Below are 23,188 nucleotides of genomic sequence, written 5' to 3' on the forward strand. Positions count from 1 at the left end.
GTTGATAGTATATATTAATTCAAAGCAATGTATTAAAATTTAAAGGGCTGTAGGACTTTGAAATGTCATTCACAGTTCACAAATTTTATTATTACTATTATTATTATTATTATTAGTTAGAAACTCAAAAGTAACACTTCAAAATAGAAACATGTATATGTAGTTAATGAAGTTTGCATACTGAAAAAAATAAAGAAACAATCATTTTTAACATAAATTGAGTTTCTAACATCATAATAATAATTATATATAAAAATAAAAATTTGCAAACAGTAAATGTGAGACAATATGTTTCGGAGTCCTATAGTGCCCTCTATAAGTTATGGCTAATATCATTCCTGAGTTAGAGCGTTTAATGTCTCCGCGCGTGATCTAAATACTATGAAACAAAAAGAGTCGGGATGACGATAGGCAAAATCAGTCGAAATGTGCAACTCGATTGCAGACTTAATAATTAAATCAAGTAATGATCGAGCTAACAAGTTTCTCGCATGTCAATTAAATTATTTATTAAATAAATTATCCGAACATAAAAAGTTTCAGAACCCCGGGTCTTCAACAAAATTTATATTAATATCATAAATTAATCAAGTGTGATAACAAAGATTAATCGACATTTAATAATTAAATTAAATATGTGATTCAAGTTTGGAGAGTTCGTGGAGCGATAATTAAATGTAAGCCCACACTGAAAAAACAGACAATTGACAATCCATATATACATGTAACCGAAAATTTCCAATGTATGTCCAGGCATTTGAAACAAAGATCGGTCCCAAAAGGGCATCGAATTACTAAGAAAACCCGCGCACCTTCCCGTACGCGTGACCAAAAATTTTCTATGTTCGTTTCTGCGTCTGGTAAAATCTAAAAGTACAAGAACAATGTCTGAGATCACTGATGATAGAAAAAAAATATTTTATTGTTGAGATAGTAGTCCCGGAAAGGCATCGAATGATTAAAAAATATCGCGCGTCCTCCCGTACGTGTGTTCAAAAATTTTCTATGTTCGTTCCTATGTTCGGTGGTAAAATCTAAAAGCGCGAGAGCAATGTTTGAAATCACTGACGATAGAAAAAAAATAATTTGTTCAAATTGAATAATAATAATAATAAAGAATAATAATAATAAATATATTAATAAATAATAATAATATTAGGTGTTGGAATTAATTCGTAGCGTTTTTTTAATGAAAGAATGTTATTTATTTCACATGAGCATTAAAAAATACATTAATGAAAGTACTTCCCATCACTTCCCATCTCTTGTAAAACGCTACGAATTAATTCCAACACCTAATAATATTTAATAATAATTATTATTTTTAATTTTTAATAGTGTTGGATTGTTGCAATTTGCGTGTAATCTCCTCAAGTGAGATTATCGCATTAATCTCCTTCCAGCTAATCCCCTGCCTCTTTTACGCAACTTATATAAAACCTAGAGAGAGATCATAGAATCAATATTAATTTATAATCAAGAGGTGGCGATCACAAATAAAATTTGTATTCTTGGTAGATTTGAATTACAATTTTTTAATAAACATGATGTCTTTTACAGACGTAATTTTTTGCAAATATGTCTTTTGTATATATGATATGTTTTGCAGTTATGGTATTTTTTAAATATATGGTAAAGGTTTTATAAATAATCAATTTATAAAAATTTATTTTTATTATACTTTTAAAATATATTCTTCTAGCTATTTCATTCTGATAAATTTTCTCTATCTCTTATAGTTTCGATTATTTAATTTAATTTAATTTAGTTTATTGCAAAGCTATAAAAGACTACATGTTAACAGAGTAATAGACATAAAGTATGATAGACTATAGATAGATTAATATAAACATAAATAGACAATAGACAATAGTAACTTGTAAATGGTGCGTCAGCAAAATTGCTGTTACAAAGCCTACCAGTAACAAAACCAGAATAAGACAACAATAAGAAGTAAACTAAGAGCTGAAAACATATACACACACACATACACCCATACATATACACTCACACATACACTCACACATACACTCACGCGCATACACCCGCAAACACACTAATTACATCAGTCTCGTTTAAATACTGTGAGTGATGTAATGAAATGCGAGGCAGCGGAACGAAAGGAGGATAGAGAGGGAGAGGTTTTTATTAAATCAGGAAGGAAATTAAAATGTTTGACAGAGGTATAGAAGAAATGGAACTTAGTGGACCTATATATGGGAAAGGATAAGTAATCTTGGTGACAAGAAGGTTAAAAAAGAAATGATGCTCTGAGTTCAATTGAAGGAGACGTCGCAGATATAGAGGAGCGAAGGAGGGAAAATACAAGACAACATAGATATGGAGAATAAAACGTTGCCAAATTTTAAACTAGCCAGATCTCTGATAATAAGGAGATATGTGGTCGTATTTACGAATACAATAGAGAAGAAGCGGAAATAAGAATTTTGGATACGCTGTTCACGATTTAGCAGAAATTGGTTAAGAGCAGGAACGTATACGATATCAGTATAATCAAATGGAGAAATAACAAATAATTGAAAAGTAAGAAGTTTTTGAGAGCAGGAAAAGCGAAGAGGATAAAGAAAACGTAAACGAGCATAAGCAGCCTGACACTTGATGGCCACGTGTGACTCGAATGACCATGAAGAGTCAACATGGACACCAAGAATCTTATTAGAGGAGGAGCGAGTAATTGGAATAGAATTAAGAGAAATGTCGAAGGACTGACTACGGGATAACAATAATGAGGAACTGACAATTAGCAAAGATGATTTAGAAGGATTTAGATGCATTATTAGTGGACCATTCGGCGATAAATTTTAAGTCTGTATTCAAAGCAGAAGGTTGTTAAAATATCAAATGAGTGAAAGAATTTGAAAAGAATTACGTCATTTGCATACATGAAGAGGACAGAGAAACATTAGATAAATCAGAGACAAAGATATTAAAGAGTAAAGAGAATGGAACTCTGGGGAACACCAGAGAGAACGGTACAAGTAGATGAAAAAAGAGGAAAATGATTATATACGAGGACTTGCTGTGTGCAGTTATATATTATTATATATTATTATACATGTACCGTTTCAACAGAAAAAAACAACTTTTTAAACAAATTTTTTCGAAAGATTGTTTTAGTCCTTAAAAGCGAAATTTTATCTTATAAAATAATATATCTCTTATTTTTACAACATACTCTAAGTTCATCAAAATTGAAGGTGGACCATATGTTTCTCTGTAAGACCATTAGTGATAGGAAAGAAATAGTTTATTGAGAGCCTCCAGAAGTGTTTCGAATAATTAAAAACTTTCGCTCATTCTCTCATGCGATCAAAAATTTCCTACATTTATTGTTAAACATCTTTTTCAATATTTTTAAATCTGTAAAATATTAGAATATTAAAATATTAGAATTCATGAGAGATTTCCATTAGAAATAATTTAAAAATAGCAAACAACTGGACAAATATATATAAACGAATCACATCACAAATCGCATCTACAATAATTTGCAATATTAAACGTTTGTAAATGGATCGTATGAACATATCAATGTGTGTTTCGTGTTTCGCAATAAAACGTATGCTGATATATTCATACCGTTTTTACTTCATATTTTTACTGTTATCCGTGGAGATTATATTTTTTCTTAACAACTGTTAATTTAGATTATAATTCAATTAATAGTTATAATTCCATTATTTGTTATAATTTATTTATTTATAATTCAAATAATTAGTTTAATTTATATTTCAAATAATTAAATTATAATATAATTATTTTTCTTATGTTTTACTGTTGTGTTCTCTATTGTATTCTAAATTGTGTTTTTATTGTGTTATCGTTGATATCATTATGTTTAAAGGTAAAAATTTAGATTAAGGGAGCATTCCCCAATGACCTTGACCTTGACATATGTCGTCAAGGACATAACCCTGAGTGACTTCCAACAGCTTTTAGGTGACGGTCCTCCGTTAAAAAGTTATTAACAAAAAAAAATTCAACTATATAATACAAGAATTCTCTGCTTTAAAATAAGTTTCCTGTTTTAAAAAATTGTTAATAGAGAGACAAAAAATAGTACTGCTATATAAAATAAAAATTCTCTACTTTAAAATAAATTTCCTGCTTTAAAAAGTTGTTAACAATTTTTGGTAATTTCATATAATTATTTATACTCGAAATTTATCATGAATTTTAATAAATTAATATTTTAATATTATATTATATTATATTAGGTGTACAAATAAGTTTCCGCCGTTTTTTATCAAAAATTAAGCATTTATTGTGAAAGAACGATACATAATGTTTTATTGAAAGTATTGTCCATCGCTAGCCACTATTTTTTCCCATCTTTCTGGTAGCATACGGATACCGCGTTGGAAGAACTCTTCATCTTTTGAGGCTATCCAATTATCGATCCAATTTTTGATATCTTCATATGATGTGAAGTGCTGCTCAGACAGGCCATGCGCCATCGATCGAAATAGATGGTAATCGGAAGGGGCAATGTCTGGTGAATACGGCGGGTGGAGTAGAACTTCCCAATTGAGTGTTTCCATGTAGGTTTTGACCGGCGCCGCAACATGTAGTCGAGCATTATCATGCAGGAGAATAATTTTGTCATGTCTGGAGTAGTAATGGGCGCGTTTTTCCTTGAGTGCTCGGCTCAATCTCATCAATTGTGTTCGGTAGGGAGCTCCAGTAACGGTTTCGTTCGGTTTGAGCAACTCATAATACACGACACTAAGCTGATCCCACCAAATACACAACATGAGTTTTTTTCCATGAATATTCGGCTTGGCTGTCGATGTTGAAGCATGGCCAGGTGATCCCCATGATTTTCTCTTCTTTGGGTTATCGTAGTGGATCCATTTTTCATCACCAGTGACTATACGATGTAAAAAACCCTTTCGTTTATGCCTGACAAATAGCATTTCACATATGGAGACTCGACGTTCAACGTTTCTCGGCTTCAGTTCATATGAAACCCAATTCCCTTGCTTTTGAATCATTTCCAATGATTTCAAACGATGTGAAATTGCTTGTTGAGTCGCTCCTAATGTAAGTGCAAGTTCTTTTTGCGTTTGGCACGAATCTTCATTCAATGCTTCCAATTCCGCGTCTTCGTACACTTTCGGCCTTCCGCTACGTTCTTTGTCTTCGACGTCAAATTCACCGTTCTTAAATTTTTGAAACCATTCACGATGACTTCTCTCACTTAAGGCAGCCTCACCATATGCTTCTACAAGCAATCGATGAGCCTCAGCTGCAGATTTCTTCAAATTAAAGAAGTAAATCAAAAGTTCCCGCAAATGACGCTTATTCGGCTCAAAACTCGGCATTTTCGCACAAAAAAATATATATGATGCTGATACAAAATCGCTAGTATTTCAAGGTTATGTTGTTGACATATGTCCAACCTTACGATATAATAACTAATCTGTGCTTCGCGGGTTTTCTCCATGTCTTGGTCCATTCTTGATGTGCCAACGTTTCGTGGGCCTTGCAGTCCACTTCATCAGGGCGAGGAGCAGCCTGATATCCTCGCCCTGATGAAGTGAACTGCAAGGCCCACGAAACGTTGGCACATCAAGAATGGATCAAGACATGGAGAAAACCCGCGAAGCACAGATTAGCTATATAGACAGCACCCATGGAAGCATCAAGAAGACTTACGATATAATGTTTATCAGACAATTTTAACCATAGCTTGCTAGTGGCGCCGTCTTTTGTCAAACGGCGGAAACTTATTTATACACCTAATATTTATATAGATTTCCAAAAAATTGAAAATGAAGAATGATTATAAATGTGGCATATATTATATATGATTGTAGAGTAACAACGTACATACAGGACATTGTTTGCAACAAATTATTATATGTTCCAAGCATAAAAATATTTTTGAAAAGTTTTCGTCAATATTTACAGATATAGTTTGCCGTAAGTAGAATTTTAAAAAGATAAAATTATTTAAAAATTTGTTTAGGGAACACCTTGAAAAGTGAGCAAGAATAATAAAATTTGTTTAAATGTGTCATGTTCGTGTTCAATTTTCAAGATGTTCTCTATCGATCTCAAACTTTATTAACATTATCGTATTCGTGAGATCAAAATCTATAAAAAATGTTATTCCTTTTACTTTTGTGGGCAAAAATCGGTCTATTTTTAATATCCTCCTTTAAAATAGGATAACTGTCTCAATTACTGTCACTTTAAGCACATAGCGACAATTGATATGCTTATTTTGAAGTTTTCAAAATATGTAATAGATATTCCTTTCGGATTATAATAAATAATAAAAAAAAAATAAGAGTCGCTAGATGCAATAATTTAAACGTCTGAACGTTTTGGCTCTCATCTCTTCATAGACATTATCATAAAATTATACATCATTTCTGCTGAAGGTGGCCCAAATATGATTCAAAACATTCAGGCTGTTTAAATTATTGTAACATAGTATGTAAGATAGTTATTTTAATTTTTGACACTGCGCAATTACACCTACGACGACTCCTATTGCCTTTTTTATTACTATTTATTATTATATTGAATATAAGGAATACATGAATTGAATACATTAATTTATTGTTTTTTACGGTAATTTATTAATTTAGGATTATAATCTAAATAAATAATATATTAGGTGTAGTAAAAAGAAATCCATTATTTTTCCAATAGATGGCTTTAGTAATCTGTATCTCGTCTACGATACAGATTACTAAAGCCATCTATTAGAAAAATAATGGATTTTTTTTTACTACACCTAATATATATATATATACAATATATATGTATATAAATATATAATATATAATATATATTTAAGCGTCGATCATACATTTGAATTTCGCGCAGCGAACTTTCACGTGATCACCCATGTTGTCAAACAGCAGGATAGATAATATTTACTTCCGAAGGGAAATAGAGAGTCCCTTATTAACCTCCATACAGTACGGATTAGTTATCGATCTATATCTTGTACTCAATAAAGATTATTATTGAAAGCAGTCAAGGCAGTCTCTTGGTTTATTTAATTGATAAAAGGAGTGTCCGCATACACAAGCGAGACGCAAAACGTACATTAAGGCTCCTATTCAGCCAAGAACTTTGCATTGACGGTGGCGACACAGAATCAGACGACGGTCTGACGAAACAGATAACGACACACTTAAGCACAAGCCCATGTTCGTGTTCTCACCTGCGCTGCAGCGCGTCGAGAGTGAATAAGACAGCGAGCTCCTTCTTACACTAATTATTTGTTTCAAGCGACCAAAACTGCTTTTTTGGCAATCTCAACTTCAGCCTCAATAAGAGGCGGGGAGGCATTCTAAATAACATATAAGTTTTAATAAATTGTAGTAATAGTGTACCTCTTCCATTAATCCAGAATAGTATAAATCATGCTAAAACGCAACAATTTACAAGATACTTAATTGTTTACGATTTTCCATGCTCGTTATATAGTATATCCGTCCCTAAACTCGAGTAGCAAAAATAGTTCAGTAGAAGTAGAATTTTACCGGAAAAAAATTATAAACCAGCATTTCTTTTCACGAAAGTCTCGAAAAGCTATCAGAAAAGAAATGCGTATGTTTGAGATTTGTGAAGAAAATATGCAAAAAAATCGAATAGTTTGCGAAGTTGCAAAAAGCACGTTTTTCGCTTATAAAACGAAAGATGCTTGTATGAAAAAAAATTACGTATAAAAAATGAAGATATTCAAAATACCTACAAAACGAGACGTGGAACAATAAAATCGATCTATTAGTTTAATAGAAAAAAATGAAAACATCGAAAAAGGCCCTTTCTTCATTCGCTCTCTGTTCATTGAGATTTAAACGCAAAGCTTAGAAATTCTCGTAAAATGTCCTTCGAATGACGAACAATTCTAGCCCTGAACAAGCCTGAAATGTTCATTAGTTTTTGCAAAAAGCCATTTGTTCACTAAAAACCTGTCTGCGGAAAATTTTTTCATCTTTGAGCAGTCACATCAATATACAGGGTAATTTTTCTTCTTCAAGAGTTGCATTATCACGTACACTTAATAACAAAACGATTTTTGCAGTTAAACAATTATAAAATAACTTTAAAAAATGGATCTTTTTCCGTATAAAAAAATGGAATAATTCCATCCTATAAATACCGCGTATCGTAATGATCCGTAATGCTCCGTACGTTGATCGACAAGTAAATGATCTGCGCGGGTCTTTTCGATATCTTATATCCTGATGATGGCATGCTCGGCGAAAATTCGTATATCGTATGTGTACCTTTGCCGTTGCTGCTCGCGATTACGTTACACACTATGTGGATAAAATTTACGTCATTATGTTGAGCGATGTCTGATTCGTGCCATCTTCGCGGACGCAGTATACGCTTCAACGAGAATCCCAGCAACGATACAATGCTTGCCAAAGTTTATTCTGTGGGCGCATCTCATCGTGTTGTAGTTTGCGCGGAGCGTTATCGGATATTCTCCACCCTCGCCATCGTCGTCGTCATCGGTATTATTGTTGCTATTGTCACCACGCACTATGTCAACGGTTTCAAGCGCGTCGCAGTGCAGACGTTTCTGTAAAATCGTACGTTTCAAAAATTCATTTATGTCTCGCACTTCGTACGAACCCTCAGGAATTGTAATTTCTGTGTCGTCTTTACCGAAATAAAATTTATTGTTCGATTCATTCACATTCGGTATTGTGTGATAAGTCTCAAAAATCGTCAGGCTAAGCTCCTAATCATCGTCTCTCAAATTTATGGTGGGGAAGTAGTTCACCGCGAGGAGGCTGCTCTTCCTGCTCAGTGTAAGGGTCAACGACATGACGGAAAAAGCATTCGACCAATACTAAGATTTCATAGCACATCGTCGAGCTTATTAAATTCACGCGTGTCGATCGTTCGTAAAAATCGCAGACACATCTGTCCACAAAAGATCTGATCGTACGTCTGATAGAACGTATTTATACATATTTAAACATTCGGTCGAGAGCGCACAGCCCGTCATATGAACACGAAATTCATGCTGACGAACTGCGACGCACAATCGTGAATAATGGGAGGCGGCGTGGAGAAGCGCAAGCACGGCAAAATGTTGCCGAGTACTATCGCGGCCCGTCGAATTGCGGTAAAATCAACCTCTTCATAAGCTTACTCGAGAACGATGTACGTTTCAAGAACGTGTATGTCTACTCGAAATCATTGCAACAGCAGTAGTATATGATAGTATAACACTGGCGGGGTTCTGCGCCTGAGATACAGCCACCTGGCTGCCACCAGGCGATGCTGGCGTCGCGGTCGCAAGAGGAACTTGTTGGAGGAGGGGGGGGGGAGAGGGGTGAGGGAGCGCGTAGAGAAGTTTACGATTTTTTCATTGCAGCTTCTTATGTAACTCTTTTTATTTATTCTCATACGCAAAATATATATATATATATATATATATATGTTTTTTTTATTTCTATTGTACATATTCAATTATATTCTAATAATGCTTTTAAAGCGAGCATAGCAATATTAACAAACGCGATGATGATGCTGGCACATGTAATATGATATGAAAAATGTAGAAAGGAAAAGAACGAATAGATATCGGAAGGAATGGATAATTTTAAACGCTGAGACACACAGTGAATATTTGTTTATTTTTCATATACTACATATATATATATATATACATATAAATATTATTATTATTACTATCCACAGTGTAACTAATAATTCACATTCAATATTTGAATTTTTATCATAAATCTTACGTTAGGTGTTGTCGCATCGTATTTATTATTTGACGCCTCTCGCGACGACATTATCAATGTAATTTACAAACAAAAATGTGTGTGTGTGTGTGTGTGTGCGCGCGCAACGTTTGCAATTTCATAAGTATCGATGGCTTTGTTAGATAGCGTAATCAAAGATTTTTCAAGGATATGCTGCGACAAGTCACAACATGCCATGGCATGTTTCGCGGTGACGTCATATCAATACGATTTAATATAAATGCTACGTTGCTAAATAGTGTATATGTCACGTGACCAAATTTTTCACGAACATTCGACATGATACATGTCATAACATGTTCGAGCGGCATCATCATCATTGTAATGTGATACAAATGTCACGTGACCAAGTAATTAGTATAAAAATGAGAATATTTAGACGTACCGCGTCATTAGTCAATGCAAGCTGTAACATGGAGCGCGATTTGATAGAGCAAGCGACTTAGTTGAATACCATAGAACAGTACGTCGCATGGGAACAACAATGCGACGAGCTCATAGAATCTCTGGAAGAGCAGAGTCACGCCCGCGATTATCGATCGGCAAGAGACAATCAGTGATCACATATATCGCGAGGCTCGAGAGTTTGAAGGATTCATGCATGTGGGTGCCGGATATGGATTTCGACGCGAGATCAAAACAGCGTTCAAGAGTCGTATATTGATAGGCGCGGTGATAAACTCTAATCACATCGTGCCGCGACGGTTTTTGAAAGATTCTGGCGATGTAGTGCTCGAGCAAGTGCGAGACACAGTAGAAAGACACGGCAGTGTAAAAATGAGCATTGCATTCAACGGCGAGTTTGCGACGAAGGATGAACGTGTTATAATAATAATGCATAATTACAAAGAACAGCGAGATAGGTCGATGCATGAGTTGTCACGTACATGTACACTATTTAGCAACGTCGCATTTAGCGACACGTCATCGAGCCCATCTTGACATCACTGGACAAATTTCAGGAACACGACTGCGGGTGGGCATTGTCGCGAATTCTCAATTTGGTAGTGAATGTGAATAAGCACAATCCAATGCGCATGGGATGTTACATCGAAGTGTAATAAGAAAGAAATTATATTTAAGAAAGCGGTGAACGTGCGTTCGATGGACAATGCATGTTTCGCGTGGTAGCCGCTCTATACCCAGCTAAAAGTCATGTGCATAGAAAATCGTATCCGCATTACACGACAATATTGAATCTTGCGGATACTATCGAATTTCCAGTGACTTTAAAAGACATTCCGAAATTCGAAAATCTCAACAACATATCGCTCAACGTGTACAGCATCGAAGATAAGTAGGTCCTTCCTCTGCGGCTCATCAATGACAAGAGGGACAAATATATCAATCTCCTATACCTACAAGATTCACGCAAGGACAGCATTAGACACTTTGCGTGGATAAAAATCAATCTCGTCTTGTAAGATCACAAATTACTGGAAACGAGAGCAGAAAACATTTTTGCGATCGGTAAGTATAATAAAAATAGTCAATAAAAAACAGTAAAAAGAAATAGAAAAATGATTTCTTTATTATTTGCAGGTGCCTTCATTACTTCAGTTCGTGCGAAAAATTGCAGTCTCACGAAGTGGACTACCAGAAGATGAACTGCGTCATCCGAGCAAGGACGACAGGTGGCTCGAATTCGGCAACTATAACAACTGAGAACAAGTACCGTTCATCGTCTACGCCGACTTGGAGTGCGTTCTACGGAAAACGGAATCCGACAAGGAAAACGCGTCATCGTATGCGTATCATAGCATGAAGAGTTTAGCATAGTTTATGTTACGTGCGATGCACGTATGATGACACATTATCGTCGTATCTTTAAATACTTTTTCGTGACATTATTAAGTATCTAGCGAACAGCGACTTCAACAGATATTATATGGCTATCGAACGATTAGCTGATGAACGATTAGCGAAGCATGTACGGGCTCAATCGGTAAAGTATCCTTTTGAAAAAGTACGAGCACAAAACATTAGTTTTCGTAAATTAAATATTCATATCGCATCTCCAAACCTAGTGAGGGTCACAGATTTTACATGACTGACTGATTGAATCACTATAACCATTTGTTAAAAAGATCTGATTTGTTGATTGACTGACTGACAATGAACGACTAATCTATCGCTGAAGCATACTTCTACGAATACGAGTTGCATCGCGCTACTCATCTGGACATGTATCTGCGGACGTGGAGAAGGTACTGCGCAGGAAGGGAGATAGGGTGTACGTTTGGGATTCGAAGGACACACAATTCGTGGATATATGAAAAAAAAAACAATGTCATTTGATACAATTTTTTATTTGTATATTTTTTTATACATATATATATAGGTGTAAATTATAATGATAGTAAAATATAATAGTAACATATAATATGTATATAAATTTAAAAAACATATATAAAGTGTAAATTAAAATAATAATATTTATAAAAAAAATTAAAAAAAAACATAACATAAAATAATAAAACCTTTAAAAAACATAATACAAAATAATAGTACATATAAAATAAAAAAAAAACAATACAAAATATATGAAACATATATTACAAAGATATCCGCCAATACCTCCATAGTAACGTCTCCGTCGAGTCCGGTACGAAGTTTGTCATCGTATGAATTCAGAGCGATTTTCGATTCGGATATCATGTAGTGTACCTCGTGTAGTTTAGATCATATACGTAATTGTCGATGAGTCATTTCAATCTCATCGTTCAAATAATGCATGTAATCGTCAAACATTATCGTTCGCACTGCGACGTTACTCTTTACACTTTTCGCCTTTTTAATGTCTTTCTTGCCTCACTGCGTACCTTCGCTCTGAGTCCAACAAATTCAGTTCATTAATACACCGTTGTTCTCATCCCTCATCAGACCGGTTTTTTATTCGTGAGAGGCATACTGTACACATTATCCGCCGGATAATCACTCGTATCGAATCTAGCGATATCACGTTTCGTCGCCTCGTACACATCGTCGCATTTATGTGTGATAAATGAGACTGTCTGTGTCAGTATACATAATTTTGCATTTTTCGCGATACATCACTCACATATACTCGTGGTGAAATTCATACAAACAGATTTTTGATATCCAGTATGCACATACCCAAGTAAATCGGCTCGTTGAACTTCATCTCGAATTTGAGCATTTCGACGGCGATTAGATTCTTCGCAAAAACGCAGCGGCTGTGAAAATTCGGTTTCGCGATCATTGCCTCCGCGCCGTCCCATTTTTTTATTAATTTTACATCGACGTGATTGCGCACATTCTCCATGGTCTTAACGAATACCGTGTTGTTCATTAGTTTATACAAATTTTTTTTCGAAATCATTTTTCGCGCGCGTTCTAAATTGTTATTGAGTACAATGTAATCGCGGAGCCATGGAGATTGTAGCACCTGATGGATCTTTATTACGCGAAGATCGTGACGAGTACATTGCTGCAAGTTGCGGTAGTGGGTGACGTAACGCTGCTTATCGTACAACGTCTGTACTGTGGTCCAGCGCATTCGAGAGAATTGTAACTTAAATTATAAAATATAAAAAAATTTTTTTCACGTGGTTATCAATTTAAAAACAAGATACAAAAAGAGCATAAAGAACCACACCACAGGTTATAATTTGTGATATTTACTTATTATTATATAAATTAAAACATTAAACGTTTCGGCCACAATCTGGCCATCTTCAGTAATACAATAGTCTTCATAAACCGCAAAAATACATTTAGAAATTAAATTCAACAGTCCATTATTGTAATACAAATGACATGTTCTTTTTAGTATAAAGATGCTTCGTACAAAATGTTATAACGCCCATAGTCGTATCAAGAAGTGTAGAACAAGAATTTCCAGATTCTGATTAAATTTAAATTTGTATGTCATTAATTTCTCCTAGTCGAATATAAAGAAATATAATCGTTACCTGTTTTACAGCCAAAAAACTGAGCGAAGTATATCAAATGACACTTTCACACAATAAGACTTTCTTCGTGACATTATGTGTTGTTTGTTATATCGCGTATTATACCACTATTTATATGCCTGAGTCAAACAAATTAGAAATTTCTAGAGTTATTATTGAACAGAAAAAGAAATCTTACTTAAGAAAAGGAAAATAGATATCTGGCAGACTTTCCGTGTCACTTTGTTTATTGATACCTCTTATTTGTCTTTTTATGTGTATCATTTCGGAAATTCTTCTTTTTATTAAAGATTGTTCCTTGTCTAAAACTTTTATGTTTTCCCAATCTAACTCATGCATCTCGTTCAAACGGTGACGTGAAACCACTGAAAATTCGGAAGGTGATTTTCTTAAATCCGCTTTATGTTCTTTTATCCGAGTCTTTAATTTTCTTTTGTTGCCTACATACGACGACTCACAATTTAAACAATCGATTTTGTATACAACTCCACACTGGTCATCCCTGGACAAAGAATCTTTCCCCGTCTTAATAAATGCATTCATTTTATTCATGGGTTTGTACGCTATGTTAAAATCAAGAACATGTGAGAGTTTTTTAAACTTTTCCGACACTTTGCTCAAATACGGCACCACAAGAAATTTCTTTGAATTAACATTAGAATCAATTTCTTTATTACATTTTTTACTTCTATTTTGTAATGTTTTAATTCTATTTTTTATTGTTGCAAATATAAACTTTAAGGGATAACCGTTACTTAAAAGAATGCGGATTAGTTCCGTGATGTTTTTTTCCTGAAATTTAGGATGGGACAAAAATAGAATTCTGTCCAGTTGCCCAATAATAACTCCCCTTTTATGTGTTAACGGATGATTAGAATAATAATTTAAAAACCTCCCAGAATTGGTAGGTTTTTTGTACATATCAAAAATGATGTTTCCTTCTTGTTCAATTAATTTAACATCTAAGAAATTTATGCCATTTTTATTGCCACGGTCAACGGTGAATTTAAGCCTTTCGTGATATGAATAAATAAAAAATAATTCTAAAACTTCCTCAACCTTTTCCTCATGTACCGCTAATACGATGTCATCCACGTAACGAAAATAAAACGATGCCTTAATGTTAATCTTGGTAATAATTTCGTGTTCTAAATCTTGTAAAACAATGTTTGCCAGTATCGGAGACAAAGGAGAACCCATGGGCAAGCCAAAAATTTGTTTAAAAATTTTTTTGTCAAAGATGAAAAAAGTGGAATCAATAATGATTGTGATTGCCTGATGAACTCTTGCAGAGGAATCGAAGTCTTGCATCCAATAAGTTCCCATCTACGCTCAATACTTTTTACAACTAATTCAGTCGGAATGTTCGTGTACATAGAGACTACATCAAAGGATACAATACTGAAATCATCATCGATTACCTTGCCGTTAAGTTTATGTACCAAATCTAGACTATTTTTTACATGACTGAAATTTGTTATGTTATTCTTGTGAATAATGTCTTTTAGGAAGGTCGCCAGTGGATAAAAAGCGCTGTTAATGCAACTAATTATTAATCTTAAAGGGTGACCTTCTTTATGGATCTTTGGCAGTCCATAAGCTCTCGGCAGTTCACCGTCCGAAACATGCAATTTTTTGTATAAACTTGAATCGATATAACCTTTAATCTTCCAAAATTTCAGTAATTTCACAATCCCCGCAGTTATTTTATTTGTAGGATCATTTTTCATTAATTCGTACGTAGTGCGATCGTTGAGATTCTCAAACATTTTTTCTTTGTAACTATTACGACACATAATTACAGTGGTATTTCCTTTGTCCGCTCTAGTAATCAATAATTCCGGATTTTCTGAGATGAATCGTTTGACCTCCCCTACACCCTCTTGCAAAACAATGTTCTCAAAAGATTTAATATCACATTTCTTAATTGATTTCATGATACGAATGGATTCATTTCTGACATAATTTCGCGTTTCGTCGTCGGCTTTAAAAAGACTGTATTCTATGTGTTTTATAAATTCTTGTGTAATGTTGTTCTTGTTAACCATATTGTTCGGTAAGTTGAAATGTTGGCCTAGTTATAATACAATTTTTGCTTTTTCCGGTATCATAATGTTGCTAAGGTTTTTCAGCCATTTTTCATTAGTGTTACATATATTAAATATTTCATTAAAACCGTCCGGAGCAATATTAATGTTGTATGTTGAATGAATTTTTTCCGAATTCGTAACTTTCGTTAGAACATTCTCAATTTTGAAAGGTGCAGAAGAAGTACCCCCATCCATCTCAGGATACACAATTTGTTTAATATTATAATTGATACTATTGACTTCCTGGCGGATGTGCTTGGCCCGCAAATAAAAAATTTTTTTGCTAATTCTATCTATTTCTTTGTTCCACATAATATCATAATTTATTTCCTGTCTTCGAAAGAAGCAAGCTTCGTATTTGAGCAAAGTGTCGGAAAAGTTTAAAAAACTCTCACATGTTTTTGATTTTAACATAGCGTACAAACCCATGAATAAAATGAATGCATTTATTAAGACGGGGAAAGATTCTTTGTCCAGGGATGACCAGTGTGGAGTTGTATACAAAATCGATTGTTTAAATTGTGAGTCGTCGTATGTAGGCCAAACAAAAAGAAAATTAAAGACTCGGATAAAAGAACATAAAGCGGATTTAAGAAAATCACCTTCCGAATTTTCAGTGGTTTCACGTCACCGTTTGAACGAGATGCATGAGTTAGATTGGGAAAACAAAAGTTTTAGACAAGGAACAATCTTTAATAAAAAGAAGAATTTCCGAAATGATACACATAAAAAGACAAATAAGAGGTATCAATAAACAAAGTGACACGGAAAGTTTGCCAGATATCTATTTTCCTTTTCTTAAGTAAGATTTCTTTTTCTGTTCAATAATAACTCTAGAAATTTCTAATTTGTTTGACTCAGGCATATAAATAGTGGTATAATACGCGATATAACAAACAACAACACATAATGTCACGAAGAAAGTCTTATTGTGTGAAAGTGTCATTTGATATTCTTCGCTCAGTTTTTTGGCTGTAAAACAGGTAACGATTATATTTCTTTATATTCGACTAGGAGAAATTAATGACATACAAATTTAAATTTAATCAGAATCTGGAAATTCTTGTTCTACACTTCTTGATACGACTATGGGCTTTATAACATTTTGTACGAAGCATCTTCATACTAAAAAGAACATGTCATTTGTATTACAATAATGGACTGTTGAATTTAATTTCAACTAAATGTATTGTTGCGGTTTATGAAGACTATTGTATTACTGAAGATGGCCAGATTGTGGCCGAAACGTTTAATATTTTAATTTATATAATAATAAGTAAATATCACAAATTATATCCTGTGGTGTGGTTCTTTATGCTCTTTTTGTATCTTGTTTTTAAATTATAAAAATTCGTTTTATATTCCGGTCGTATTTCACAATTTATCGGGCTACGACACGCATTTTACTGCTACGATGGACATGTAGATGTACTGCCGATAACCAAAGAAAAATATATTTCATTCACGAAATATGTCGATAGCACCAAAGACGAAAATGAAAAAAATTTGCAGAAAAATTGTGTAAAATTAAGATTCATTGATTATTTCAAATTTTTATATGCATGCCTCGATAAATTGGCATCGTATCTGGACAAGGATAAATTAAAAATTGTACGTTCCGAAATTCCAACATTATCAGATGAAGAATTTGAATTACTCACACGAAAAGGTGTCTTTCCTGATGTGTCTTTCCAATGTACAAGTACGTTGATTGCGTCAAAAAATTACAGGACATGCGCTTACCACCGCGCGAATTATTTTTCAATTCGTTGACAGACGATACAGTATCCGAGAGCGATTACGCTCACGTCGCGAACATCTGAAAGCGATTCTCCGAACGCTCGGAGAGTATATTGATCTGTACTAGAAAACTGATCTTGTTATTCGCCAACATTTTCGAAAGTTTCCACAATAGTGCGTGGCGAATTACTGTCTCGATCCCGCGCATTATTATACATTGCCAGGTTTCACGTGGGACGCCATGCTGAAATACCCGCGTAAGATTCGAGTTGTTCACTGACATTGATATGGTCATGTTCATCGGTATACGCGGCGGCCTCAGTCAATGCTCAGGCAGATACGCGCAGGCTAATAACAAGTACATGTATTCGTTCGATTCATCGAAACCGACATACGTACTTCATCGTACTTCATGTACTACGATGTGAATAATCTGTACGGATGGGCGATGTGTCAATCTTTGCCATACGCCGAATTTCAATGGGTCGAAGACACTGCGAACTTTAACGTGAGCGCGATCGCTCCGGATTCATCTACCAGTTATATTGTCGAAATCGATCTCGAGTATCTACACGACCGACACACTGACCTATCTTTCTGCACAACGCGCGATAAATCGCCCGGCAAGCGCGAAGATAATCTTCTAGCGATAAGCAGTGTAACATCATCCACTACCGCAATCTGTAGCAATGTACTCGTCACGGCCTTCGCGTAATAAAAATCCACCGGGTGCTACAATTCGCCCAATCTCCATAGCTTTGTGATTACATTGAACTCAATACATAATTTAGAACGCTCGCGAAAAACGATTTCGAAAAAAATTTGTATAAACTAATGAACAATGCGGTATTCGGTAAGACCATGGAGAATGTGCGCAATCACGTCGATGTAAAATTAATAACAAAATGGGACGGATGGTACGGCACGGAGACAATGATCGCGAAATCGAATTTTCACAGCCGCAGCGTCTTTGTGGAAAATTTGATTGCCGTCGAAATGCGCAAACTCGAGGTGAAGTTCAACAAGCCGATTTACGTGAGTATGTGCATACTCGACGTATCGAAAGTCTGCTTGTACGAATTTCACCACGACATATCGCATGTTACCGATATATCGCGACAAATGCAAGATCATGTACACAGATACGAAGAGTCTCATTTACTATATAGAATGTGACGATGTTAACAAGACTATGAAACGCGATATCGTTAGATTCGACACGAGCGATTATCCGGCAGACAATGTGTACGGTATGCTTCTCGCGAACAAAAAAGTACTCGACCTGATAAAAGATGAGAACATAGATGTATTAATGATCGAATTTGTTGGACTTAGAGCGAAGATGTACGCGGTGAGAGCGGATAGCAAGAAGGACATTAAAAAGGCGAAAGGCGTAAAGAATAACGTCGTAGCGCGAACGATAACGTTTGACGAATACATGCAGTGTTTGAACGAAAAGCGTGAAATGACTCGCCATCAATCGTGTATACAATCAAAATTACATGAGATGTACACGATATCCGAATCAAAAATCGCTCTGAGCTCATACGACGACAAACGATACATCCTACCGGACTCGACGGAGACGTTACTGTGGGGGCATTGGCGAATACCTTTGTAATATGTATTATATGTATTATATGTAGTATATATTGCTATTATGTATTACTATTATAAATTACACTTTTTTTACATTTATACAAGTATTATTAGTATGTTTTATGGAATAGTATTTATTAGTTATTATGATTATTGTACTTTCATATAATACATATCATGCTTTTAATATTTATACAGGGTTGGCCATATTCGACGGAAAGATGTTTTTTTTTCAATCATGGGAAAAAAACACATTTCTTGCTGTTCATTTTAAAAATCATTTAATAGGGTTCAAGGAGATTTGTGTACATCATTTTTTGAATATGATATCTCTTAAATGACCGCCTTGAGCCTGCATGGCGAGTAGTGCCCGTTTTGCAGCGTTTTCCATCGTTTTGACCAATGTTTCGGCGGATATGACGGCTATTTCCTGTCGGATGTTGGCCTTAAGTTCGTCTAGGGTCCTTGGTTTATTGACATAAACCTTTGATTTCAAATAGCTCCACAAAAAGAAGTCTGGAGCCGTTAAATCTGGTGAACGCGGTGGCCATTCAAAATCACCATTTATTGACATCAAACGTCCAGGGAACAATTGTTTCAAGAAATTGATAGTGGCTCGAGCTGTGTGTGGTGGAGCGCCATCTTGTTGAAACCAGAAGTGCTCCATACCATTATCACGAACAATTGGCATCAAAAAATCACTTACCATATCACGATAACGCTCCTGATTGACGGTAACCGTTTCGCCAGTTTCATCTTCGAAAAAGAACGGGCCAATGATCATATCAGCACAAACACCGCACCAAACAGTCACTTTCTGGGCATAAAGAGGTACCTCGTTAATGATTTGAGGATTTTCAGTACCATAGAACCGACAATTTTGTTTGTTTACGGTTCCGGTTAACATGAAATGAACTTCATCGCTCATGATGATTTTTTGCCAAAAATTTTCGTCAGTTTCAACCATTTCGATTACTCTTTGGGGCCATTCCAATCGACGTGGCTTATCGACAGGTAACAGTTTTTGCGTCAGTTGAACTTTGTATGGGAACAAATGCAAATCATGATGCAATATGCGACGTAAAGTGGTTCGTTTTATGCCCAACTGCTCAGATCGACGTGTTTGAGATATTGTTGGAGACCTCTGAACACTGGCCTGTACGAGTGCGATATTATCATCCGATCGCCTTGGTCGCATTTTATTTGGACGCTTGGGATTAGTAAGTGCCTCACCAGTTGAAAATCTTTCATACAAACGATACAATGTGTTCGCGGAAGGCGCACTTTTCACTTTATTTATTTTTCTCCATGCACGTTGAGTTTTAACAATTGACTTGTTTTGTTGAATGTAAATTTCAACAATCTGAGAGCGTTCGCGTAGCGTGTACTGCTCCATGGCAAAAATTTCCTTCGACTGACGCTTCAAACGCGCTACGTCGTTACTCGATCTAACATCTCTGTCAAAAGTTACAGTGTTGCCAGATCTTTCCGTCGAATATGGCCAATCCTGTATATATACTTATTATATACTAGTATTTTACTTTACACTTTATGTGTCTCAGTTATCATTTATGCGTACTACTATTATATATTTCTATTCTTTTAATTTACACTTTACGTATGTTTTTTACATTTATATAAGTATTACTATTATGTATTACTACATATGTACGGATACTGCTCCATACATAAATTGTTCAAAATAATTATATATTTTGTATACTCCAAAACGAAGATGATGATGAATGAGGAGTAATAAAAAAATATATACGTTTATATACTTATAATGATATATATTTTTATATGTAGAAAATACACGCGAATCAATGGCAATTACAAATAAGTGTAAACATCTTCCACATGTCGTTTTTGAGCGATTGAACCGCTCGACTACCGACGCTTTCAACGTCGAATACGAGGAATAGTGATTAACATGTTTTTTCAAGATTTTCTGCACATCGGCGTTGTATAACTCCTTCCCTATATTCGTTTATAAATTTTTAGGACATCTTCCACTCGCTCGAATTATCTCAACAATAGCATCATAGCGTACTTGCTCAACACATCGATGACGGGGAGTATGTAGTGGTGGCCTCTGTTGAAGCTCGAGTACGCATCTCGACGATATCAGCCTGCCATAGATCGTCATATCTTCGAACTATGACGCGTTTTCGTGGAAAATTTTTTTCTCGCCGGAACGTGCAATTCTTCGACGAGTCGACGTCTCTCGGAGCTAACTTTTCTCTTTTTGTCGGATCTTTTTTTCATGATTCGACACAGAATACAAGAAAATAATGTATTTTTTTCGCTGGAGGTGTCACTCGATTGATTCATTTCATACGCGATTTAATTTAATAAGAACGGCTTCGCGAAGTTCCTCGATAATCGACAACATCTCGTTGTCGTAAGCGTTATTGCCCGCACGATGCGAAGCGTCGAGCAATCGTAGATGATCCATCAGCTCGTTGGGATCATCCCAGTGCACGTAATCGATCGCGTTGTCATTCAATGTCATTGCGTGAGGTAATCCTTTTCCAGATTTCTTCTTCTGTATCTTGGGTGTAATCGACATCAACAGCGCGATTACGTATTTGTACTTGTATCCCTGTTATTCAATAATCGGCCCTGCGAATGATGCTTGAGTTTGTGCGCGTTCGTTGCCAGCAGCATGCTCTTGTACTTATTCATATTGTCTTCCATGTAAAGAAGATCGTCGGGAATTCTCTTGAAAATTAACTGGTAAAGATCAGGTGTATCGTACGCCGTAGATAATTATGTTGTCTGCATTATTCACGTCGAAACGTTTATTGCCAAACATCAATCTACCCTTGTGTAAGTAAACACCTCACTAAAGGCTACGCGCCCTCGATTGTATTAGGTCATTTAAAAAGTTGCAATATATACCGTCGTACTTTTACGCGTACTTGTACGATGACTATATCGAACACGTCTAGGACAAGCTTCCGTAACACGTGAAGGCAGATTCGAAAGTTCGAACTTATCGTCACTGCGACGAACACTAATCAGCCGTAGCAGCGGATGCATATCGATGATTCCGTACCGAAGATAAAGGACTGCAGCGAATGTCTGCGTTGATCTGCTGAATCGAGCGATAAACGCGCTTCCTTTCGAGTTACATTCCGCGCTATCAGTTTTGCAGTCATGGCTTACGAAGCGATTAGCCAGAAGTGACGCGGGTATAAATCCGTTGAACGCGGCGTGCCGAGAACACGACATTACATATTCTCGGAGCTCACTGACATACACACGGCGGACAAAGTATTCGCCGACAAAGCGCTAGGACGCATCTTCGTGAGAGATTTGGCTCTGAGTGAGAGAGCCACTGCAGCTGTTGACTGGGCAGCGATAAAAGTCAAGACCAAAATTGGCATGGGCATGAAACCAAAGAAAAAGAGACGAGGAAAAAGGCGACGAAAAAGCGGATACTTTCGATGGTGAAATGAGGCGGTGCGTTAGCGTTTCTGTCAATGTTGGGCGCGCTCGGGTCTTTGATCGGCGGAGAGGCCAGCGTGGCGAAAGCGATAAACGACAGCAAAACTGCGCAACGTCAGCTCGAAAAGCTGCAACGTCATGATCGCGCGATGGAACAAGCTCGCGAATTGTATCTCGCTCTGTACAAATATGGACGCAGACTATATCTCGGCTCATACAAACGTGGACAGGGTGTAGCTGCAAAGAAAAAAAAACGCCAAAAAGGCGAGAAAAATGCCGTCTGACGCAACTATCAATATGCAATTGAACGAGCTCGCGAGACGTATGCGCGTACCATACTTTAGAGGCGTTTTCATGCGTAACACGTTACCGACGAGTGGCGCGCGCTGAAACGAAATCGGTATAGTGAATCTAGACGATGCGACGAGGCCTGGTACTTACTAGGTACTTCGCGTACGCGAAGAGGAACAAACGCGTCGTGTACTTTGACAGTTTCGGTAACCTTCAACCGCCCAAGGAACTGCGATATTTCGGGAACGGTACAATAGAATACAATCGCACGTCCTATCAGACGTATCTACGATCAGAGTTT

The 23,188-nt window shown here is 35.8% G+C and overlaps 2 long non-coding RNA genes across 2 annotated transcripts in view; both read left to right on the forward strand.

Moving 5' to 3' along the window:
• LOC147907157 (uncharacterized) overlaps positions 1 to 23,188 on the forward strand; it is a 106,920-nt gene that overhangs the window by 44,436 nt on the left and 39,296 nt on the right. The window lies entirely within an intron of this gene.
• Positions 9,543 to 13,511, forward strand: LOC147907158 (uncharacterized). The gene is made up of 2 exons (XR_015547805.1): positions 9,543 to 11,249; positions 11,322 to 13,511. It is a non-coding gene; the product is annotated as an uncharacterized LOC147907158 (long non-coding RNA).

Source organism: Acromyrmex echinatior, chromosome 16 (genome assembly GCF_024713525.1).
Source record: "Acromyrmex echinatior isolate Ae372 chromosome 16, ASM2471352v2, whole genome shotgun sequence".
In the NCBI taxonomy this organism is placed as follows: Eukaryota; Metazoa; Arthropoda; class Insecta; order Hymenoptera; family Formicidae; genus Acromyrmex; species Acromyrmex echinatior.